The sequence below is a fragment of the Pristiophorus japonicus genome, chromosome 20, assembly GCF_044704955.1.
Source record: "Pristiophorus japonicus isolate sPriJap1 chromosome 20, sPriJap1.hap1, whole genome shotgun sequence".
NCBI classification, from domain to species: Eukaryota; Metazoa; Chordata; class Chondrichthyes; family Pristiophoridae; genus Pristiophorus; species Pristiophorus japonicus.
The window spans coordinates 44,378,943-44,405,368 of record NC_091996.1 but is presented as its reverse complement, the minus strand read 5'-3'; positions in this window follow the sequence as shown (position 1 = coordinate 44,405,368).

Here is a 26,426-nt window from a genome sequence, read left to right as displayed (position 1 = left end):
TCCAAAATGGAACAATGGGGAAATTTTAATCTAAAAAAAATGTGGGTTTGGAACGTGGGGGTCGTTAAATTGTTAAGAATCGTATTCCCGACCTGAACCCGCCTCCAACCCGCCCAACCCCGTTTTAATGGTGGCGGGACCGGAGGCGGGTTAGGAGCTGAAAGCCAATCCACTCCCAGGACGTGGAACATCAATTTAAATATTATACTGAGGCTTCATTTTATTTTTAACTGCAAATGGATGGGTTTTACACAATTTGTAAAAACCCAGCACTTACAGCAAGGCGGGGGCTGCTCGATCCAGGAGGTAAGTGCCTTTATACCCCCCTCCTGAATCCAGGATCCCTACCTAACTCACCCCCCACTGCCATTGGAGACCCCCGGCGAGGCCTCCAATCACCCACAAATGGCCTCCCCCCACTGATGATGCTGAGGCCGCCCATAATCTTCTCCCCCCCACCCCACCACGATCTTCAAGTGGATGGCCACAATCATCCCTTCACACCCCTGATTATCCGGCCCTAATCCTCTGCACCCCCCCGCCGATCCTCTTCCCTCGTCCTCAGCCCAGCCCAACCCCCGAACCTCTGGCCACCTCCCCCACCCCCCCGCCGCTCCCCAAACCCGATCCTTTTAATGGCCCGGCCTCCCTCCTCCCTCCTATGTGTGGCCTAGTGCTGCAGGCCTACCCGCCTGCAGCCTGCCAGCCTCTCAATCTAGCTGGCTGCGGGCGGGAAAGCGAGACTTTGCATGTAAATCAGGCCCTGCTGTTAAAGTTAGCAGGGCCTGTGGGAACCCGCCCTCCCCGGTTTCCCGAGCACCTCGGAGCCCCAACTATCCCCAACCTACCTTCCTCCTTAAAATCCAGCCCAATGTCCCTCATTCAGGATATCCTCCAATATATTCAGGAGACGTAACCCTTTGCACAGACACAATCTGACTTCCAATACTTTGGAGTTGCAGTAATCCCAAAACACACTGACCAGCCCAATAAAAAAATGATGTCTCTCCCTCTTGGCCTAGTTGTTGAAGGCAGAACCAAGGCAGCTGCTGTGCAGATTAACAGTGGTGGCAGTGTTGTGATGGGTAAGGGGCCACAGAAGTGGAATTGGGAGACAGACAATAGAGTCAAGAGGGAGAAGGGATGGAGGGTGAGGTTAATGGGTTGGAGAAGTGAATGGTGAGGATGAGGAAGTGATTAGAGATAACAACTGAAAACTACCAAAAACTCATTTGCTGTTTGTGAAACCTTGCTATGCACAAATTGGCTGCTGTGTTTAAATATCAATAATGACTACAAAAGTAATTCATTGACTGTCAAACGCTTTGGATCATTCAAATGTTATATAAATGCAAGTTATTTCTTTCTTGTCAGTGATTGAAATTTCAGAGATAATGTGAGATAGTGATGGACTGGCATAGATATGAATGGGGGAGGTTTTATGAGGAGTGGGGGTATTTATATTGATGAAGCACAAACAAATTAAAGGAGAGGGAACAAAGTGAATCAAGGTAGGATCATGAGTTGCTCAATTGCTGAGGGAGGAAAGAGAGATCTAGACAGGGAAATCTCTGTGTGGCTTGCGAGTGTGGTAATGATGAAAATCTTACAAGGTAGGAGGGATGGAAGAAAGTAAGGTGCTTGAAAAAGGAAAAGGTGCCTAAGGTGTAGGGAGAGATGCCGAAATGGACTTGGCAATGAGAGACACAGTGCTGATGCAGGAATTTATGTGAGGGAAGTAGTGGAATGTACAGTTCTGTGGTAGCTTTGGCTTACCATCTATAAGCCAGGTTCCTGTCAGGAAGGTCAAAACACTTAGGGACGAAGGGTCACAGATCTGAAACGTAAACCCTGTTTCTCTCCACAGATACTGCTGGACCTGCTGAGATTTCCAGCACTTTCTGTTTTTTAGGTCAAAACAGTTTTCTGCGATCAGATCTTGGGTGGCAAGGGCCTCATTCACAAAGAGAAGTTTCTGTAGGTAATACTAGAGGAACAATGCGAGAGAACCACCAGGTGTACAGTGGGGGTGAAAAGAATGATGGGGAAGAGATTAGAGAGGTGACTTCCCTGGATTGATTCGAATGAAATATTTGCTAGGTATGGGGTATGAGGCAGTTAGGGTTACTACTGTGGAAGAGCCAGTGCTGTGGTAGATACCAAAGATGGAGCAGAGGAAATCTGTGGCTGCATCCAGGAGATATGCTTACCTAGCACAGCAATAGGAGGAAAGGTCAGCTGAGGAGCAACATTCAGTAGGGAACTGAGAGAGGCATGTTGCCTGAGTGAAGCAGGGATGGGGGTGGGAGACGTGGCGGTGTTGGGGAGGGGGCAGAGGTTTGAAGTGAAAAGGAAGAGAGAACAGAGTGGAGCTAAAAGGGAGCTGACAGAGGGGGCATGGAGGTGATCAAGATGCAGTGATTCATTGATTCCACTGTAAGTGGATTGGAGGCTGTGCACTCTGAAGGAAGTTGATGAATATAGAGTGCAATCATCAGCAAGATAATGGGCAGGGTTGGATGATAAGTGGAGAAGGTTATTGATATAATGTACAGAGTGGGCAATAGGACAAAGCCCTGAAACATTTGAATTACTGAAAAAGGATCAGAGCATATGTAATCAATGACATGACAGAGCAATTTGAAAGATATATAAGATAGCCATAAACATAATGCACAGTGCCAGACCACATAATAAGTGCTCTTTGTTTCCTGAAATTGCTGCTAGGCAGAAAATACATTTAGATACAGCTTTGAAAAGCAACAAAATAGGTTTATTACATTCTTGAAGTTGAATTTGTGTTTGTTAAACAAGTATGCCGAAAATCTAGTACAAGCTCTTCTTATAATCAACTAGTTCATGAGAATCAGTATTAAAATATTTTCTGAATTTAAACCTACCAAATTAGAAGATAATTCATCCATTCAACAAATTCATTGTGAATTCATTCGGAATATTTGCGTTTAGAATGAATAGCCCTTTAAAAATTTGTTCATTTCTATTGTTGCTGTGCATGTTGGCTCCCAGTTTGACACTTACACAGAAATAGAAACATGCTGTTTAATATTTCTTTGGTTGGACAGAAAAGACAGGTAGGATCTTTTATATCATTATGATGATGATGGCAGCATTTTGTTCTTTGTATAGAAACATAGAAACATAGAAAATAGGTGCAGGAGTAGGCCATTCGGACCTTCGAGCCTGCACCGCCATTCAATGAGTTCATGGCTGAACATGTAACTTCAATACCCCACTCCTGCTTTTTTGCCATACCCCTTGATCCCCCCAGTAGTAAGGACTACATCTAACTCCTTTTTGAATATATTTAGTGAATTGGCCTCAACAACTTTCTGTGGCAGAGAATTCCACAAGTTCACCACTCTCTGGGTGAAGAAGTCTCTCCTCATCTCGGTCCTAAATGGCTTACCCCGTATCCTTAGACTGTCACCCCTGGTTCTGGACTTCCCCAACATTAATAAGAACATAAGAACATAAGAATTAGGAACAGGAGTAGGCCATCTAGCCCCTCGAGCCTGCTCCGCCATTCAACAAGATCATGGTTGATCTGGCTGTGGACTCAGCTCCACTTACCCGCCCGCTCCCCATAACCCTTAATTCCCTTGTTGGTTAAAAATCTATCTATCTGTGATTTGAATATATTCAATGAGCTAGCCTCAACTGCTTCCATGGACAGAGAATTCCACAGATTCACAACCCTCTGGGAGAAGAAATTCCTTCTCAACTCGGTTTTAAATTGGCTCCCCCGTATTTTGAGGCTGTGCCCCCTAGTTCTAATCTCCCCGACCAGTGGAAACAATCTCTCTGCCTCTATCCTGTCTATCCCTTTCATTACTTTAAATGTTTCTATAAGATCACACCTCATCCTTCTGAACTCCAACGAGTAAAGACCCAGTCTACTCAATCTATCATCATAAGGTAACCCCCTCATCTCCGGAATCACCCGAGTGAATCGTCTCTGTGCCCTCTCCAAAGCTAGTATATCCTTCCTTAAGTAAGGTGACCAAAACTGCACGCAGTACTCCAGGTGCGGCCTCACCAATACCCTGTAGTTGCAGCAGGACCTCCTTGCTTTTGTACTCCATCCCTCTCGCAATGAAGGCCAACATCCCATTCGCCTTCCTGATTACCTGCTGCACCTGCAAACTAACTTTTTGGGATTCGCAGCATGTTGTAATTTCTCCCCATTCAAATAATATTCTCTTTTACTGTTTTTTTTTCCCAAGGTGGATGACCTCACATTTTCCGACATTGTATTCCATCTGCCAAACCTTAGCCCATTCGCTTAACCTATCTAAATCTCTTTTCAGCCTCTCTGAGTCCTCTACACAACCCGCTTTCCCACTAATCTTTGTGTCATCTGCAAATTTCGTTATACTACACTCTGTCCCCTCTTCCAGCTCATCTATGTATATTGTAAACAGTTGTGGTCCCAGCACCGATCCCTGTGGCACACCACTAACCACCGATTTCCAACCCGAAAAGGATCCATTTATCCCGACTCTCTGCTTTCTGCCAGCCAGCCAATTCTCTATCCATGCTAATACATTTCCTCTGACTCCGCGTACCTTTATCTTCTGCAGTAACCTTTTGCGTGGCACCTTATCGAATGCCTTTTGGAAATCTAAATACACCACATCCATCGGTACACCTCTATCCACCATGCTCGTTATATCCTCAAAGAATTTCAGTAAATTAGTTACATATGATTTCCCCTTCATGAATCCATGTTGCGTCTGCTTGATTGCACTATTCCTATCTAGATGTCCCGCTATTTCTTCCTTAATGATAGCTTCAAGCATTTTCCCCACTACAGATGTTAAACTAACTGGCCAATAGTTACCTGCCTTTTGTCTGCCCCCTTTTTTAAACAGAGGCATTACATTAGCTGCTTTCCAATCCGCTGGTACCTCCCCAGAGTCCAGAGAATTTTGGTAGATTATAACGAATGCATCTGCTATAACTTCCGCCATCTCTTTTAATACCCTGGGATGCATTTCATCAGGACCAGGGGACTTGTCTACCTTCAGTCTTATTAGCCTGTCCAGCACTACCCCCCTAGTGATAGTGATTGTCTCAAGATCCTCCCTTCCCACATTCCCGTGACCAGCAATTTTTGGCATGGTTTTTGTGTCTTCCACTGTGAAGACCGAAGCAAAATAATTGTTTAAGGTCTCAGCCATTTCCACATTTCCCATTATTAAATCCCCCTTCTCATCTTCTAAGGGACCAACATTTACTTTAGTCACTCTTTTCCGTTTTATATATCGGTAAAAGCTTTTACTATCTGTTTTTATGTTTTGCGCAAGTTTACTTTCGTAATCTATCTTTCCTTTCTTTATTGCTTTCTTCGTCATTCTTTGCTGTCGTTTAAAATTTTCCCAATCTTCTATTTTCCCACTAACGTTGGCCACCTTATACGCATTGGTTTTTAATTTGATACTCTCCTTTATTTCCTTGGTTATCCACGGCTGGTTATCCCTTTTCTTACCGCCCTGCTTTTTCACTGGAATATATTTTTGTTGAGCACTATGAAAGAGCTCCTTGAAAGTCCTCCACTGTTCCTCAATTGTGCCACCGTTTAATCTGTGTTCCCAGTCTACTTTAGCCAACTCTGCCCTCATCCCACTGTAGTCTCCTTTTTTAAGCATATTACGCTCGTTTGAGACACTACTTTCTCACCCTCAATCTGTATTACAAATTCAACCATACTGTGATCACTCATTCCGAGAGGATCTTTTACTAGGAAATCGTTTATTATTCCTGTCTCATTACACAGGACCAGATCTAAGATAGCTTGCTCCCTTGTAGGTTCTGTAACATACTGTTCTAAGAAACAATCCCGTATGCATTCTATGAATTCCTCCTCAAGGCTACCCTGTGCAATCTGATTTGACCAATCGATATGTAGTTTAATATCCCCCATGATTACTGCCGTTCCTTTTTCACATGCCTCCATTATTCCCTGATTATTGTCCGCCCCACCGTGAAGTTATTATTTGGGGGCCTATAAACTATGCCCACCAGTAACTTTTTCCCCTTACTATCTCTAATCTCCACCCACAATGATTCAACATTTTGTTCATTAGAGCCAATATCGTCTCTCACAACTGCCCTGATATCATCCTTCATTAACAGAGCTACCCCACCTCCCTTCCCCTCTTGTCTATCTTTCCGAATTGTCAGATACCCCTGTATGTTTAATTCTCAGTATGTATCAGTTGCATCCAGTTCTGTGGTGGTGTCAGTAGAGTATTTGTCAATGGCATCTGATTCAATACAGGTCTAACAGGGTATTCTTTTTATTTGAGTCCTTGACGGAGATTAGCAAACAGCACAAGCATGAAATAGAACCTCTTGGTCTGGACTACATACTGAACCACTCTTCCATGTAACTTTTACAAGCAACCAAACCATTTCAGATCAGATATTCACCCAGCTCTACTTTAAAGATGTTACTTGACACGATGTTAAAACTTAAAAGTGTGTGAGTAACAGGTTAAAAAGGGGTGGAATGGAGGCATCTTCCTGATGCATGGCATCTGACTCTTTCTTTCTCCACATGTCTTATAAAAACTAGTTTTTACAGCAGGAGAATAAAGTGCGATTGTTTTGAGTTGCCACCTTTAGCATATAATAATGATTGAAATTTTTAATTGCATGATCTTCCAACTGCTGACATAAGCAGGGTACACAATATTCAACTTGCACTGAAATTAATGTAATCCATTAGTAAAGAAAAAGGACTGAGGGAAGTTTTGCGCTGTTTGATAGCAGTATTGTAATGGTATGTGAAGTGAGGGAAGAGTTAAAATTAAAAATTTGCTGACAGCTTGCAAAACAGTATGTGTGTACAGAAATTCATGGCTGCTTATCGAAACAGAAAACATTTTGACGAGGTTTTGTAATGTGATCAAAACTGACCTTTGAATCAGCAGCTGTACCCAGAATTAATGAAATCAACCAAAAGGTGCATTGCATCATCCGTAAGTCAATTGGCCGGCTTGAATCATGCAGCTTGTAAACCAACTAAACAACTACAGAAGTCCAATAAGATTGTAACAAGTCACAAGGTCGCCACGAGGTATTTGAAAGTATAAAAATGCTGTTTACACTGTGACAAATTGGAGAAGTCTGTTGATGAGAGACTGGCTCCCCACCGGCGTAATAAAGACCACTTGAATATCGATCTGAAATCTCGCGTCGAATGTCAGTTAATACACACTACAACAGTATGTAGAATACATTTCTGATTTCGATATGTACCTCAATTGCAAAATTGTAAGGAGCACAGCATGAATTACTGAAACAAGAAAGCAGTGTCATGATTTTTAAATGATTTCTCATAAAACTATAGCAACCTCTTGTCCTATCAGACCATTTTGCTAGTTAGAATGGATAACATTTGCAAATAAGCAGGCGGAAATTAACCTAAAGGCCAAAATTTTATGCAAATAGTAGTTTCTGTAAATAAATGTATTGAATCAGGTTGGTCTTGTTTGCTAATTCATTAATGAGACAAAAGTGGATCTATGTTGCACTTTATATTATGTATTGGGGATTAAGTTTAGGAGCCAGATTTTCGAGAGGTTTGCGACCGGGTTTTCGCCACGATTTGACTCTCTGCGGTGAAAACCCGGTCGCAAAACCCGGGCGGGATCCTCGGGTATTTGTTTGCGGCGGCGCTTCGAAGTACCGCCGGGGAGAGATGCGCCGACGTGCAATGACTCCGATTGCGTTTGCGATCGAGTTTCGGCACTCCCCCGACCTGTACGCCGCGCCCAGAATACCAACAGGTCAAGCCTGTCGATGCAGCCCTGCCAGCAGCGGTAAACACGAAAACTTGCAAAAAAGGTAAGTTAAAATTTTTATTTTTTAATTTTTTTGAAGCGATTACTTAGTTAAGGGTCTTGTAACTGTTTTGGAATGTTTCTTGGAAAGTTTGTTTGTTTGTTTTTCCTCCCTCCCAGGGCCTTGCTCGCAGCGCTCTCGGCCCCGGGCTAAAGTTGCCGAAACTCGCGTTTTGCGCTGTGAATACTTGTGCAACGCCTCCCTTACCAGAGGTAAAGGCCGAAAGTTTGGTCTAAAAACGGCAGTACGGCAAAAATGTAATTTCACGTATTGCTACCATTTTCACCGATAAACCCCGAAAGCCAAAACTCCGGCCCAAATACTGTAGCTGCTTTCTTTTTAATATAATTGTATTAAGTTGTGAGGGTATTGTTACCTTGTTATTAAGATTTTGAGGTAAGCATTTACTATTTTTGTTTTTATTCAGCACATATGATAAACTTGGGTCTGTGGGTCTGCGGTGGATCCGCTGGTCAGGATCACGGCTTGCATGTTATCGTGGAGCAGATGGTGGATGGTGACAAACGTTTGAGGGCAGTCGAAACGGAGGAGGACGCTCCATAATCCCTCATGATTGACAGTGTCAATGGTCTTTGTGAGGTCAAAGAAGGCCATGTACAACGGTTGGTGCTGTTCCCTGCATTTCTCTTGTAGTTGTTGCGTGGTGAAGATCGTATCCATTGCACCCCTTAGTGGATGGAATCTGCATTGCAACTCTGGGACGAGCTCTTCAGCCACAGGGAGAAGACGATTGAGGAGGATTCTTGCGATGTGTTTCCCTGTGGCCAACAGCAGGCAGATTCCTCTCTAATTACCGCAGTCGGACTTGTCCCCTTTTTTGAAGATGGTCACGATTACGGCATCTCTGAGATCTCCTGGCATGCTCTCCTCCTTCCAGATAATGAGAAATTAGATCATGTATTCATGTCAGTAGTGCTTCTCCGCCACGCTTTGGTGTTTCGGTGGGAATTTCATCTGCTCCTGTTGCCTTGTTATTCTTCAGCTGATGGATGGCCTTCCCTACCTCGTGCCGGGCTGGGGTTGTGCTGAAATGTTGGTGGGTAGCATGCTGTGGGATGGAGTTGAGGACATTCGCGTCGAAGACATGGTCTCAGTTAAGTAGATCTTCGAAACGCTCATTCCAACGGACAGTGACTGCCGCTCTGTCCTTGTTGGTCTGGACCAGGGTCATGCAAGGCTGTGCCATCGCAACAACACTCTTTTCGATCTTCCTTGTTGCAACGCTTCATCTCACCCTTAGCAAACTCCCTGCTGGAGTGGAGCTAAATTATAGAACAAATGGGAATCTGTTCAACCTCCACCGCCTCCAGGCCAGATCCAAGGTCATCCCATCCTCTGTCATTGAACTACAGTACGCAGATGACGCTTGCATCTGAGCTCGGAGGCCGAACTACAAGTCATCGTCAACACCTTCACCGAGGCGTACGAGAGCATGAGCCTTACGCTAAACATCCATAAGACAAAGGTCCTCTACCAATCTGACCCCGCAACACAACACTGCCCCCCCATTATCAAAATCCACGACGAGGCCTTGGACAACGTGGACCATTTTCCATACCTTAGGAGCCAACTGTCAGCAAGTACAAACATTGAAAACGAGGTCCAACATCACCTTCAGTGTGCCAACACAGCCTTCAATCGCCTGAGGAAGAGAGTGTTTGAAGACCAGAACCTCAAATCTGGCACCAAGCTTATGGTCTACAGAGCAGTAGTGATACCCACCCTCCTATATGGCTCAGAGATGTGGACTATATAAAGCAGACACCTCAAAACGTTGAAGTACCACCAGCGCTGCCTCCGCAAGATGCTGCAAATCCATCGGCAGGATAGACGCACCAACATCAGTGTTCTCGCTCAGGCCAACATCCCCAGCATTGACCATGCTCGATCAGCTCTGTTGGGCGGGCCACATTGTCTGCATGCCCGAAACGAGACTCCAAAAGCAAGCGAGGGCCCCAGGTGGGCAGAGGAAAGGTTTCAAGGACAACCTCAAAGCCTCCTTGATAAAGTGCAACAACCCCACCGACACCTGGGAATCCCTGGCCCAAGACCGCCCAAAGTGGAGGAAGAGCATCCGGGAATGTGCTGACCACATCGCCAAGAGCAAGCAGAAACCAAGCGTAGACAGCGGAAGGAGCGTGCGTCAAACCAGGCTCCCCACCCACCCTTTCCTCCAACCACTGCCTGCCCCACCTGTGACAGAGACTGTAGGTCCCGCATTGGACTCTTCAGTCACCTGAGAACTCACTTTTAGAGTGGAAACAAGTCACCCTCGACTCCGAGGGACTGCCTATGAGGATGATGATCATACACTTAGCAATCTGTTGACGTAAACATGCTTAATCAAATAACAGAAAATAAAAAGGTAATCGTGCTGTGTAGTGATTGACATTTAAATAAAACTTTGGGTAAATCTGGAGATCTGTTGTACTATTTGAAAATATTAAATTTATGCATGAGTAATTCATTCTTGTAAGAACACTGGGAACCATATCCTGATGATTCAATTGCACCAGATGAATCCTTAGTTCCTTCACTTTAACTCCTTGTTGAGCAACTGGGTTTATGCTTAGGAGCTAATGATGTCTAAATTTGCCTCTAAATTTGTTTTACATCATCCACTTCAGATTCAGACTACTAACCTCCCATCGGGATCCGCATAAACTAATGAATGGATGAATAAATCCTTTCTTGCCAATTATCAAAGAAGTCAGACAACAAAGTCATGTTCTAACACTTGTTTATTAACCATAGAATCAGTTAGCAGCACATGCAGATAATTAGTAGATCGGGCTAATTAACAAAATATATAACGGAGATTACAAAGACAATTTAGTTATATCACAATAATTCAGCATTAACAGCTTGCTGATTATAAATTTACAGTTGATATCTGAGATTAATATAAATTTATGAAATTAATTTAGGATTAAACTCCTTAGATAGATCCTTAGACAAATTAACAGCATTAGATTGTCATGCTATTGAATAGTTTAAAGTCTGTGATAAGTATTTTGCGGCCCCTACAGGTGTGTAGGTGGTATGTACAAGTTCTGGGTTTTCGTGTGCGAAACTTATGATCTGTCAAGACTCTTCTTGGCAGATCCAATGCATCCCTGGGAAAGGGGCATCCGCGGGTGGAGAGTTGAGCTATTTGTACAACTTCTGTCTCGCGAATGTCCGTGAAATTCTTACGCCTGGTAAAAGCAGACGTTGTGCCTGCTTTTACCAATGTAAGAGTTTAAATGAACATAAATTTTTTTTTCTCTATCATTTAAACATTGAAAAACCCGAACAATAAGGTAAGGTTATTTTTTTAACCCCTTTAAAACATTTACATTTATTTTTCAAAAATTTACATTTTTGTTTTAAATATTTAATTAAATGGGATTTTAATTAATTTTAAATATGCAATGTTTATTTTATTTGATGTGCGCATATATTTTTGGGGCTATTCCCATTCATGCCTATGGGGATTCCGTACGTACGCAATCCCCATAAACATGAAGGTTGACCTCCTTCTTTCATTCATTGGGCCAGCCCATGCGATCCCAGAGGCGCTTGTGAACCGAATACGCCCCTGGGATATGTGGGCTTTTATCTGTGCATACCTGGAGAAGTCCAGGAGCGCAAGTCGCCGTGGACCTCGAGGCCCCAGGTAGGTGTGGATCTTCTTTGCGGATCAGAGACGTTTCCCCGCGGGAAGTCTCCAACCACAATTTCAGGGCCTATATGTCTGTCATTAGCAGTATTTCCAGAACTTGTATGACTTTGTCCTTAGGAGCTGGTGATGAACTGCTTCCCTTGATTTCTTCCGGGAGGATGATGTTAACCTTCTGTGATATCACAGTAATAAATCACTGTCCGTAGAGATACTATCAGTTCCTCCTGAATTATTTGCTCCTGGGTAAATGTACTTTCCGCATTGGCAGTTGTATCTGGACTGGCTGGCTTAAATAAGACCTCCATTGATCTCAAGGAAACGTGTACATCCAAGTGACACATTTATATCTTCCCATATTTGGCTGGTATAGCGGTACAACTTTAGCATCTGTAACCTTTCCCTTTATGTCAGAGATGCAGTTTCTGATTTTACAGAGACGCCTTTCTACATAAAACCTTCTACACACTTTACTACAAAGGCTGCTACAGGAACTACTAAAGAACTAGGACCAAACTAAGAACAAAAGACTGAAAACTGAGGACTTCAGTGTGAAAAACATCACCTTTTATATCCTTAATTTCCAAAGAAACCTCAATTCTATTGACCAATCTGAGTGGCACGTGTTCGAAGAGTTCAAACCTTCTGGTGTCAATCACCTTACACAGTCCTGTTTGTACTCCCGATGACGTCCAAGAGAATGAAGTACCAGTATGTAGACATGATGCGAGATCACTTGTTTTCTGCCTAGCTTCTCAGGTCTTTAAGGGGGTCACACCTGTAGTGTATGTAGGCACCTTTAGTAATGACTCCACGAGGCAGGGTATGGTACTTAAACTGTGCAGACCTGCAGTCCTTTATTAGCAGCTCCTGAGTGACAACAAGCTGTGTGTTTCTTTTTATACTGGGTTACCTGCCGTGTGCAGGCAACCCTGGGTCTCCAGCAACAGCACCCTCTAGTCGACTGGTAAGGTGTGTACAGTACAAGGGTACATTCAATGTTGCATGACAGTATTACAGACATCACACAGTGAACAGGCATGCCTACACAACAATACTCCCCCCTGAGTATTTTTCATATCCTAGTTGTCATGACCAGGGGAGGTGATCAGTGGTGAGCTATGGGAGGTTGTGGTGAGGGTTGTGTGGTTGCCAGGTGTGACCCCTGTGCTTGAGGCTGGCCTCGTGGGTTTCCCCTCCCTCACACCCAAACCAAGTGGATGTCACTGTTGTGGAATCCCTCGGGGAGGTAGCCGCAGCAACAGTGGGTGGTTTGTATACACTGTGATGTGGGTAGTTGTGGGGTGGTGGGCAGGGCCACAAGACTGGGTGGGCTCCTTGTCCACCAATGGGGATGAGGGTCAGGTCATCCCAGGGTTTGCCAGGGAAGCTGGAGGGTACTGGCCTCATGCTTCTGGTGTTGGCCCTGGTGGCCAGGGGCTGTAGGTCTGGTGCAGGTTGCCATTGGTGGTGGCTGGGCTGCCCATTGACCACTGTCCCTGTAGTGGGTCTGCTCCCACTGACTGTGTGTGTCCTGCAAGGGGCATCACATTCGTTCCAAAGGTCCAGGCTACATGGTCAGGTAGCCTGCTGGACCTGGGGGTCTCCCGCAAGGGGATTCCATTGGCATTAGCATGGTCCCGTAGGACCCAATGTCCTTTGGCAGTATCCTACCGGTATACATGACACCTTGGCTCTGATCATGCATAGTCGAGCCAGCATTATGCATTCTAATACTTGCATCACTTTTGGGTGTCCTGGTTTCAACAGACATGGTTACATTAGGCATTTCACAATCTCTATCATTATTGTTAAGCATAATAAACTTGTTCTTAACTTACTGACACCTGCATTCATCTCATTAGTCACATTAGTTAAACCAGCATCACAATTCATGGTTACATTGCATACATTTTCATACTTGCACCCTTTAATTGCATCTTTAGCTTTAAAGTCCGTGTACTCAAATAGTTGGAACTTCCCCTTTAAAATGTTTTGGTTACCGGTCTCCTTTAAGGGACCCTTCAAATCCGATTGGCCGCTCGATGTCACATGATGCTCCTCCATGTTGACTCGTGGCATGGAGGAGGCCATTTTGAATGCAGGTCTGCTGCTTGTGGTGCTGTAGCCATTTTGTGGTGCTCTTTTCTTCCACATGCTTGTGGTGCTGCAGCCATTTTGTGGTCTTGCTGCAGGCAGGCTGTGGTGCTCTTTTCTTCCACATACTTGTGGTGCTGCAGCCATTTTGCGGTCTTGCTGCAGGCAGGCTGTGGTGCTCTTTTCTTCCACAGCACCATTTCGACCAATGTGGACCCGGTTCATCCAATTCCTGCCCAGCAGTGTGGGACCGTCGCCGGCTAAAATCCACAGGGGGAATTTGTGCAACACGCCGCCCTGGGAGACCTGGACGTCTACACTGCCAAGGATTTGGATTTTACCTTTGGTATAGGTGAGCAGCTTTGCCTGGACAGGAGACAGTTTTGGTCGAGTGGCAGGATTCCTCCAAATTTTTTCAAAGATCTTTTGGCTCATCACAGACTGGCTCACCTCTGTGTCGATCTCCATGGAGACTGGGACCCCGTCGAGGTCCATTTTCATCATCCACGGAGAACTTCTGATGGAGCAGGTAAAGATTCCATACTCTTCTCCCAGGGTGTGAGCAGCTTCATCTTCATCTGTGTTGGAGCGCTGGTGATTAGCCAACTCACCAGAGACACAGTGAGTACAACCTTTTCTGCACATTCTCTGAATGTGCCCTTTTTTTTGCAGTCCTTGCATGCATAGTCTTTGTAGTGGCACTGGTAGGCCCTGTGGTTTCCTCCACAGCGCCAGCACGGGGCCATCCGGCTTGCCCCATGTGGCGGACTCAGGGTTGCAGGAATCGGGGCAGCATTTCTGCCTTTAGAAGCATCATGCAGTGCACTGCGCTCGCCAGTTTAGAGTCCTGGGTCAGTATTCGCCTGAAGTCGCTGGCCAAAACCATGTAGGCCTGGCTCACTTGAATTGCTTTCTGCAAGGTGACCATGATGTCAGCCGAGAGCAATTTGTGTAGGAGGCCTTCGTGGCCAATTCCAATGACAAATATGTCCCTGAGTGCTTCATTAAGGTGGTCGCCAAACTCACACGGTGCAGCTAGTCTTCTTAAGTGTGTAGCATACTTAGCAATTTCTTGTCCCTCAGGTTGCCAGTAAGTGTAGAACCGGTGCCTGGCTGTGAGGATGCTTTCTTTCGGTTTTAAATTGTTCCTGTATGATTGTTACAAGTTCCTCATAGCTCTTGGTGGTTGTCTTCTCCGGGGCTAGGAAGTCCCTGACGAGACCGTAGATGGTGGGCCCACAACTGCTAAGCAGGATGGCCCCGCGTTTGTTCGGTAGTGTGGCCGGTGTGTCTCCGTTCAGGTCGTGTGCTATAAAGACGTGTTCCAACCTTTCCACAAAAGCATCCCAATCTTCCCCCTCTGTAAAATGCTGAAAGTTGCTGAGGTTAGACATGTTGAGCGTGTAGTTTGTGATCCCGTATTCCCGTCACCAGTTGTAGTGTATGTAGGCACCTTTAGTAATGACTCCACGAGGCGGGGTATGGAACTTAAACCTTGCAGACCTGCAATCCTTTAATGGCAGCTCCTGAGAGACAATAACAAGCTGTCTGTTCCTTTTTATGCTGGGTTACCTGCCGTGTGCAGGCAACCGCTGGGTCTCCAGCAACAGCACCCTCTAGTGTACCGGTAAGGTGTGTACAGTACAAGGGTACATTCAATGTTGCATGACAATATTATATACACCACACAGTGAACAGGCATGCCTACACAACAACACCCAGGCCCAGATAAGGCAGACTATGGGGCTGAATTTGTGGCCCCTAAATGTGCGTATGAGGTGCGCACATGCCTGTAGAGGCTGCACAAGTTTTGGGTTTAGGCACCCGGAACTTGCGATCTGTCAAGAATTCTCTTCAAATGCCCTTGAAATTCTTACACCTTTACCAGCGTAATAGTTTTAAAAAATAGCTTAATAACATTTTATCACTCATTTTTACATTAAAAACCCTGTCCAATAAGATATGTTTATTTTTAACCCCGTTAAAACATATTAAAAAAAATCAAAAATCAAACAATTTGTTTAAAATATTTAATTAAATGACATTTTAATTAATTTTAAATATGTGATGTTTTTAAAAATTCATTTCATGCATTCGTGTATTTTTTAAGTGATTCCATTCATATTTATGGTGTTGCCGTACAAACGGAAACCCCATAAGTATGAATGGAGATTCCCTTCTTTTAGGGTTGGGCAAGCCCACGTGATCCCAGGGGCGTTTGCGAACTGTATGCACCTCTGGGATACATGGACCTCTACCCGCGGGTGCCCGAAGTGGCCCAGGAGCGCGAATCTACGAACCTCCAGGACCCCCAGGTAAATTCGTAGATTTTATGCAGGTCGGAGGCATTCGCCGCAATTTCTACCCCATATTTGTTCCCATTAACAAGCCGTCTCAGGGCCCATGGCCTTGATGGCTTCTCTTCTATCCCTGGTAAGGAATATTTTGTTTGTATAAGCCTTGATGGTTTCATTAGTATTAACCCTTTTCTTTCCTAGCATTTAGTATGACTATTGACTCCATTTTGTGGACACACTTAGAGCATTTCTCCAACATTCTTTAGACTATATTTAAGTTGCCAAGAGATATTTGTGGCTGAGAAAACTTGAGGTATTAACTATGACTATCCTGGTACTCCTCCAGAGAGAAGAAATGGCACAGAGCCAAAGTAAGCAAGCTACTTTTAAATGACACAAAACACTTATTTACTATCAACACAATTTCATCTTTTGCCTCATTTCTTTTCCAAGAACATGGTGGAAGTTCATTCCAAGTATTGCACTGGAGAAATTATTGCTGCCAAGCTATCTTTGAATGCACTGAAATCAATGTAATTCTTTTCTTCTTTTCTGATTGATAGCTCAAAGATTAGGAGATTTCCATCAGCGCTACTGACAGATATTTACTAGTCAATTAAACTGGGACATGTAAGGCAGTAACAATCAAAAGGTTTGGTGTATTTTATAGGGAGCAATGAAACAAGATGCAGTGTGGCTCAGAGTAAGAAACCACTGTTCAAGCAATGGGTATGAAGCAATCAACGTCCACATCAACTTTCAAATGCTTATTTCATGAATATCCAACTGAAATTATTCAGTTTCCATTGAATATCCACTTTGACCATATGAAATACTCCATTCTATTGCACTGATAAAGAATGTCCATAGAGTATATTTTCATTAAATCCAGTCTGAATCTGGGATAAAGATTGTTTTTCATGATTGAGCAGTGCATTTTGTACCATAGAGTTTGGTGTAATTTATCTTAAGAACATTTTTTATTCATTCTTGGGATGTGGATGTTGCTGGTAAGGCCAGCATTTATTGCTCATCCCTAATTGCATTTGAGAAGGTGGTGGTGAGTCATCTTCTTGAACTGCTGCAGTCCATGTGGTGTAGGTACACCACAGTACTGTTAGGGAGAGAGTTTCAGGATTTTGTCCCCGCGACGATAAAGGAACGGCGATATATACACAAGTCAGAATGGTGTGTGATTTGGAAGGGAACTTGCAGGTGATGGTATTCCCATGCACCTACCTCTCTTGTCCATCTAAGTGGTAGAGGTCGCAGGTTTGGGAGGTGCTATGGAAGAAGCCTTGGCGAGTTGCTGCAGTGCATCTTGTAGATGGTACACGCAGGAGTTGCGACACTTGCCTCAGAATACCCAACTCTGACCTGCTCTTGTTGTCACAGTATTTATGTGGCTGGTCCAGTTAAGTTTCTGGTCAATGATGACCCCCCAGGATGTTTATGGTGAGGGATTTGGCGATGGTAATGCCGTTGAATGTCAAGGGCGGTGGTTAAAGTCTCACTTGTTGGAGATGGTCATTGCCTGACACTTGTATGGCACGAGCGTTATTTGCCACTTATCAGATCAAGCCTGATTGTCATCCATGTCTTGCTTCATGCAGGCATGGACTGCTTCACTATCTGAGGAGTTGCGAATGGTACTGAACACTGTGCAGTCATCAGCGAACATCCCCACTTCTGACCTTATGGAGGGAAGATCATTGATGAAGATGGTTGGGCCTTGGACACTGCCCTGAGGAACTCCTGCAGTGATGTCCTGAGGCTGTGATTGACCTCCAACCACCACAAACATCTTCCTTTGTGCTAGTGGAGAGCTTTCCCCTGATTCCCATTGATTTCTGTTTTACTAGGGTTCCTTGATGCCACACTCGGTCAAATGCTGCCTCGATTTCAAGGGCAGTCACTCTCACTTCACCTATGGAATTCAGCTCTTTTGTTCATGTTTGGACCAAGGCTGTAATGAGATATGGAGCCGAGTGGTCCTGGCAGAACCTAATCTGGGCATCGTTGAACAGGTTATTGGTAAGTGCCGCTTGACAGCACTATCGATGACACCTTCCATCGCTTTGCTGATGATTGAGAGCAGACTGATGGGTGGTAAGTGGATGGATTGGATTTGTCCTGCTTTTTGTAGACAGGACATACCTCGGCAGTTTTCCACATTGTCAGATAAATGCCAGTGCTGTAGCTGTGCTGAAATAGCTTGGCTAGAGGCAGGGCTAGTTCCGGAGTATAAGTCTTCAGCACGACACCTGGGATGTTGTCGGGGCCTATAGTCTTTGCTGTATCCAGTCGGGTCAACCATTTCTTAATATCACGAGGAGTGAATTGAATTGGCTTAAGACTGGCTTCTGTAATGGTGGGGACCTCAGGAGGAGGCCGATACGGATCAATCACTTGGCTTCTGACTGAAGATGGTTGCAAACGCTTCAGCCTTGTCTTTTGCACTCATGTGCTGGGCTCCGCTATCATTGAAGATGGGGATATTCATGGAGCCTGCTCCACCACCATTCACGACTGGATGTGGAAGGACTGCAGAGCTTTGATCTGATCCGTCGATTGCAGGATCGCTTAACCCTGTCTATAGCATGCTGTTTCCGCTGTTTAACATACATGTAGTCCTGTAGTTACAGTTTTCCCAGGTTGGCACTTCATTTTGAGATATGGCTGCTGCTGCTCCTGGCACGTTCTTCTAGTCTTTATTGAACTGGGGTTGGACCCTGGCTTGTTGGTAATGGTAGAGTGAGGGATATGCTGGGCCATGAGATTACAGATTGTGGTGGATTACAATCCTACTGCTGCTGATGGCCTACAGCACCTCATGGATGCCAAGCTTTGTGCTGCTAGATCTGATCTGAATCCATCCCATTTAGCATGGTGGTAGTGCCACACAACACGATGGTGTTCTCGGTGTGAAGGTGGGTCTTCGTCTCCACAATGACTGTGCAGTGGTCACTGCTACCAATGCTGTCATGGACTGATGCATTTGCGACAGGTAGATTGGTGAGGACGAGGTCAAGTCATTTTTTTCCTCAAGTTGATTCTCTCACCACCTACTGTAAGCCCAGTCTGGCAGCTATGTCCTTCAGGACTCAGCCAGCTTGGTCAGTAGTGATGCTGCTGAGCCACTCTTGGTGATGGACTTCGAAGTACCCCACCCAGAGTACATTCTGTGTCCTTGCTTCTTCCAAGTGGTGTTCAACATGGAGGAGTGGCGGTAAGTGGTTATCAGAAGGAGGTTTCCTTGCCCATGCTTGACTTGAAGGCACGAGACTCCATGGGGTCCGGAGTCAATCTTGAGCACTCCCAGGGCCACTCCCACCCGACTGAATACCACTGTGTCACCACTTCTGGTGGCTCTGTGCTGCCGCTGGGACAGGACATACCCAGGGATGGTGATCGAGGAGACTGGGACATTTGGTGAAAGGTATGATTCTGTGAGTATGATTATGTCAGGCTGTTGCTTAACTAGTCTGTGGGACAGCTCTCCCAATTTTGGTATCAGTCCCCAGATGTTCATGAGGATGACCTTGCAGGGCTGGGTGTGCCATTGTCCAGTCCGTAACCAGTGCCTGGGAGGTCCATCTGGTTTTATTTTTCTTATTGTTTCTCATAGTGTTTTTTTTACAAGTGAGTAGCTTGCTAGCCAATTTCCGAGGGCAGTTAAGAGTCAACCACATTGCTGTGGGTCTGGAGTCATATATAGACCACACCAGATAAGGATGGCAGAATTCCTTCCCTAAAGGACATTAGTGAACGTTAAGTTACTTAAAATTCTACAGCAGCAAAAAGCTAAATAGGAGAGGGTGTGGAATGTTGTTTCTCACACACTAATTTGGTAGCATTTATTTGCAACATCAGTGGGTTGGACCAGATTTCTGATTGATCCCCTTGGAGGACAAAACACCCAACAGTTTGACCCCACTCCAATCCCCTTACCTTCGCCACAGGGAGGAAAGTGTGATTGAGGCCGTATGCTGCTTCCCTGAGGATAGGCGCATGCGCATTGGGAACCTCCGCTGCACATTATCAGCCGCAACATCAGGTGCACGTGTATGGTTCCAGTGGGGGCAGGACAGTGTCTGACCTATAGACCTTGCTAATAATCACTCCAACTACGTGACTTGAGACAAACAGATTCATCTCAGATTGAGCAACTATGCTGCTGTGGCTTCTTTTCTTTAACTAATCATACTCATTTTGTTGAGATGGTCCTATTTTTCCAGGGGTCTCTCCTGCACCCGGAAGGGGTTATGGGATCCAAAAGGTACTATTTAAAATAGTCCTGAAGTTAATAAATAACTGATTAAGGAAGGGTGGGGATACAATCCATGATAAAATACATCATAGGATCCGTGATTTTAATTTAATTCCTTTAAATCTCTGAAACATATTGGTAACCGTTTTAACTAAAGCAAATATATTTTATTTTGTGTGTGTGTGTGAGAAAATTAAGCAATTTCATTTAAGCGTAGTATATTCTGATACAATTGGCTTTATTATTAATGCAGTAACCATTCTACAGGCCTATATCTTCATGCATTTCATTACACTTTTGTGCTTTAATAGATGAACATAACATAAAAATAGGAGCAGGAGTCGGCCATTTGGCCCCTCAAGCCTGCTCCGCCATTCAATAAGATCATGGCTGATCTGATCTTGGCCTCAACTCCACTTTCCTGCCCGCTCCCCATTCAGTGATGGGGAGGTGAGAGGTTGTGCCCGGGGGAGGGGTAATGCAGAGGGGCCAAATGTTCTTGGTATCTCAGGCCCCAAAAATTCTTAATGTGGCTCCGCATTCTTCCGACTGGCCTCCTTCTCATTTCCTTTCTTTCTTCACTTTCTTAATGGTTGTTCTTTGAGCCATTATGGCCTGCCCTCTGGAAGTCCTCTCTGCCACACCAGCATATTTGATTTTCCACCTCTCACCCAATCTTCTAAAGCTCCCTTTCTTGCCTTATTTTAACTCACTCCTATTCCTCTTTTCCTTCTGCCCAATGGTACTTGTTATCCAGTGCCCTGTAAAGCGCTCCGAGAATTGTTCCTCTACACGAAAATACACTATAAAAGTGTTGTTGCTCCTCAGATTCTCCTTCACTTGTGCTTCTTTCTGGAAGAGATGCTTAAATTAAAGGGTTAATTTTTGCAATAATCCTTTGGTGCAGCCAATGCAGGCCACTACACTTGTTCCAGTATGACATTAAGTATGTTGATGTTGCAAATTACAAAGGGAAATTTATGTTCCATGGTCATTGGTTATAACACTGATAATATCCTTTCATGAAATCTTATCAGTGTTTCCTTGCTTCCTGGTGACTTACACAGTGGAAGAAGAGGGAGGAACGTTGATTTAAAAACTGACAATGATCGTTTTTAAGATGTCATTTAAAACACCTTGAAAATGATCCATGCCGTTGAATATGTTACAATAATTGGCCAGGTCGCCTGAAGCGGATATTTTGTAGTAATTTATAGAATTTAAAGGTAGATATCATTCACAAAAATCAGAAGGTTTTTGAAGGCTTTTTAAAGGCTCATGTAGATTAGAAAGAAGGGTTAGAATGTTATAAGATCTCAGAAAGTTTGATTAAAGTAGATATAGAGAGCGAAATATATTTCAACAATTAATTCAATAACCTAAGCAAGTTGAGTTAAATTACAAAGAGGAAACTGCAAAGGAAGATGAGGTTTTAGAATAACAATGACGATGATGGATGACAGCATGCTGCAGACGTACATACGGCAAAAAATGAAATCAGAGCATCAAACAATGTGGAGCTGCCCGATGCTGCAATCAGCCTGGTATCCAATGAGAGGTCATACGATTTCACTTGCTATCTATGAAACAGGCTTAACATGGGAAGTTTACATCAATACATTGAATACAGACTGTGATTTTAACTTTGCTAAGTCTGTACTGTAATCTTGAATATCAACTGTTACCTTATGTGACATGTAAGTAGGAGCCTTGTATATATCTTTCTCTGCATCGATTAAATGTTGTATTAAAAGATGGCTGCACAGCTTTTACTGCTCTTTGCTCTTGAGAGACTGATTTAGGGGCCGATTTTCATCAAGGCCTCCGCCCGCCCAAGTGCCGCCGATGGCCGCCGAAGTACCAGACGGTACTTTGGGCGGGATATTCATGGCCGAGGTCCCTCGAAGGTCGGCAGGCTGGCAAATGGACGATGTACGCCGCCAATCTGGGCGGCTGCGGGCGGGAGGTCTCATTCTCGGCAGCAAAGGCGCTTGCCGCCCAAGTGCCGCCGAGGATGGAGTCGGGCCCACGGAGGGTCGAAGAACTGAAAAAAAAACAACAGCAAAAAATGTTAAAAGCATCCAAAGACCTCCAGGGGACCCCATGCAGAAAAGTTGGCATTGAAAAAAAAGTATTAAAATGTTCACTTACCTTTTTTTCAGGTTTTTCATACTTACCGTCGGGGATAGACCAGCCTCCTTGCAGCGGTCCACCCCCATTCTGCCACCGAGTCCTGCTGACACCCGCCCGCAGAAATTTGGGAGCTCGGTGGGCGGGAGCTCAGTTGTGCCACTTGGCCGTCCGCTGACGTCAGCGGGCGGTTCCCGGCGGCTCTCTTTCCCCGCCCGCTCCAGGCCACCCCGAAAGTGGCACTGGGCGGATCTTCAGGAGGAATGTTGGCAGCAGTGGGCAGCAGTCGGCAGTGAGTGATAAATTTCGGCCCCTTAGAATCATAGAATGATACAGCACAGAAAGGAAGCCATTTGGCCCATCATGCCTGTGTCGGCTCTCTGGTAAAGCCATAGAATTAATCGAAGCCTCAATGTTAACTGAACCTGGAAGGGTTTTAGAGTGAGTGACACCATTCTGTGCACCATTCACATAGACATTGAGGCTGAATTTGCGGTCGGAGGCTTCCCGCGAGGAAATGACTCCGATCTGCAAATATAATCCACGCCTACCTTCTGCCACGGGATCCACGGAGACTCGCGCTCCTAGGTCTCTGTGCATAGACATGTGCAGAGGCCCATGTATCCCAGGGATGCAAGCGGTTCGCAAGCGCCCCTGGGATCATGTGATCCGGCCCAACGAATGAAAGAAGGGGGATGCTTATGGGGATTCCATAACGAATGGGGATCTCATAAAAAACACATTTACATACCAACTAAAAAATTACATGTTTGAAATTAATTAAAATATAATTGAATTAAACATTTAAAACAAAAATTTTTTTTTTGGAAATACACATTTAAATGTTTTAAAGGGGCTAAAGATAATTTTAAAATTTTACAGATTTAGGATTAGGTTTTCAACAGGTTTGCGACTGTTTTACCGCATGGGCAAAGCGCAAAACCGAATTTCTTTGGTGCTTAAACGAGTCGCGCAACATTTTGCACCCGGGCGGAGATTTCGGCGCTTGTTTTGCGACGGTGCTAGCCCGCCCGATGTTTTCACCATTTGGACGACGTCAATCGGCGTGCAATGCTGCGCTATCGACCCGGGTGGAAAATTTGGCAATAACGGCCATTTTACCATCCACCCAGAAACCTACCCGAAAAATCAGTTGAACCCAGGGCGCATCCAGTGCTAACGGCGCCATCTTTAAAACGGAGCAGGAGTTCAGTGCATAAAAGGATTTGGAGAAGGAAGGCTGCGTTTTACCAGGTGAAGTTTTATGTGAGTTTATAGTTCATTTTAAAGGATATTTAAGGACATTTTTAAAAATGGGGGATATACTATGTCAGCCATTATTCCTGGCTGCTTTTTCTATGCAACGTCGAGCTGGAAAAAGGTTTATTGATGAGTATTTTGAGCATAACTGAAGAGGTCGCAGACATATGAGGAGGAGGCCTTACTCCCGTGTTTACAGAGAACAACGCTCATACCTCCAGCTCTCTGAGGCACAGTGCATTAGAACGCTTTCAAAAAGAGGTGGTCACAGAAATATGCCAGCTCATAAAGGCAGACCTACAGCCTACCAGCGGCAACAGGACTGCACTGCCCATCAAGGTGAAGGTGACTGCAGCACTTGCCTTCTATGTCTCCGGCTCCTTTCAGGCATCAGCAGGGGACATATGCTCCACCTCGCAGTACGATACACGTTGCTGCATTCGCCAGGTGACTACTGCACAGTACGCTTGCAGGATGGACTTCATAAACTTTCCAATGACCAAGGAAGTACAGGATGAGAGGGCTCTAGGTTTTGGACAAATTGCTAGCTTCCCCAAGGTTCAGGGTGCCATTGACTGTATGCACATCGCCCTGCGAGCACCTTTACTCAATCTAGAGGTTGACTGAAACCGAAAGGGATTCCACTCCATGAATGTGCAGATCGTCTGCGACCATACTCAGTGCATCATGGCAGTAAATGCCCAATATCCATGGAGCATCCATGATGCTTTCATCTTGCGTGAGAGCAGTGTCTCATGCTTGTTCGAGCGTCAACCACAAGGCCAGAGCTGGATGCTGGGGGACAAAGGTTACGGCCTCGCCACCTGGCTCATGACCCCCCTCCGGAACACTCAGATAGGAGCCGAGCATCGTTAGAATGTGAGCCATATAGCCACACGCAACACAATCCAACAGACAATTGGAGTGCTCAAGCAGCGTTTCCGATGCCTGGATCACTCTGGATTGACTTTTATAAAATAACAAGACAGCAACAAAACAACCACAAAACGATGAAACAACAACCCCTACACCAAATGTCTTTTACCGTCATGACCATACCCAAGGTGGCACTAAGACATCATGCAGCAAGACTGCCAGAGTCCTGGTGTAAAAGGGGGCGAGACAATAGAGACGCCCTGTGTGGATCCACTGGAGAAGCTCGGGGTATGGAAGGCCCGACTTCTGAGTGGCGAGCCTTTTGCTCGGCCTCACCACTCACAGGTGATGTCGGTCTGGGTGTGAAACTGGGGACCGTAGTGTCAAAGATGGAGGCCATCAATTGCCAGTGGTTTCGCGGCTTGCACGGACAATCTGTGACCCGACCTCCGTTACGGGAATCCTACCCAATACCTCTAGGAGCTGGACGCTCTCCCTAGACAGTCCCACCATGACCAGGTGTGCGTCTGCCTGTCTGTCAGCAGACCGGCTTTGCTGACTCACCCTCCAGAGAGACGGCATACGGGATTCAACCCCAGTAGTGCGTTGCTGCATGCCACTTGTACTTGGGGCCTCAGATGCCTCAAAGCCCGAGAATGTTTCTTCCTCGGACAAGGTGCTGTCCGGACAAAAAAAGAGGTGTCGAGTGCATCAGCCCCCCTTGCACCCGGGAATAGGCTGCTCGGTCTGCTCCTCTCCTTGAAGTTCATAAGAACATAAGAAATAGGAGCAGGAGTAGGCCATACGGCCTCTCGAGCCTGCTTCACCATTCAATAAGATCATGGCTGATCTGACCATGGACTCAGCTCCACTTCTCCGCCCGCTCCCCATAACCCCTTAACCCCCTATCTTGGAAGAAACTGTCTATTTCTGTCTTAAATTTATTCAATGTCCCAGCTTCCACAGCTCTCTGAAGCAGCGAATTCCACAGATTTACAACCCTCTGAGAGAAGAAATTTCTCCTCATCTCTGTTTTCAATGGGTGGCCCCTTATTCTAAGATCATGCCCTCTAGTTCTAGTCTACCACATCAGTGGAAACATCCTCTCTGCATCCACCTTGTCAAGCCCCCTCCTAATTTTATACGCTTCAATAAGATCACCTCTCATTCTTCTGAATTCCAATGAGTAGAGGCCCAACCTACTCAACCTTTCCTCATAAGGCAGCACCCCCATCCCCAGAATCAACCTAATGAACCTTCTGTGAACTGCCTCCAAAGGAAGTATATCCTTTCGTAAATATGGAAACCAAAACCAAAACTGCACGCAGTATTCCTCGCCCTCGTCCCCCTCCTCCTGACGGTCTGAGGTGGAGGCTTCCATTGGAGGATGTGGAGCATGCGACTCCGTATCTGGAAATAGGAAATGACAGACGAGTGGTTAGCAACAGGGGATGTGGTAGGGTGACATGAGTAAGGTAACATAGCACAGGCTCATTTGAAGGACCACCGCTACTCCATTATATGTACTCCATTATACTGCATCACATTGCCCCAAACCTAGTCCTGGGACACTACATCACATTGTGCCAACCCTAGTCCAGAGACACATCACATTGCCCCAAACCAGACAAGTGATTTTGCAGGACTCACCCTCACTTTCAAATGGGGGCTCAGTACCCCCACAGGCAGTTGCCCTCCCTAAGGCACTGATCAGACCAGCCACTCTTTCTTCCAGGTTTGTCAGAGGTTGTTGGTGGACTGCCATCTGTCTGCCACTGCTCCCGGCAGTTGTGGGACATCTTTACCTGCAAAGATGACAATGGGAATGGTTACCAGAAGGTCCTTCAACTCTTGTGGCACAGACAGATAGCCATCAAAGCACTTATACCATACTGTGTGCATTTAATACCTCTGTTTAATGGCCCTGGAAGTTGCACACGGTTCA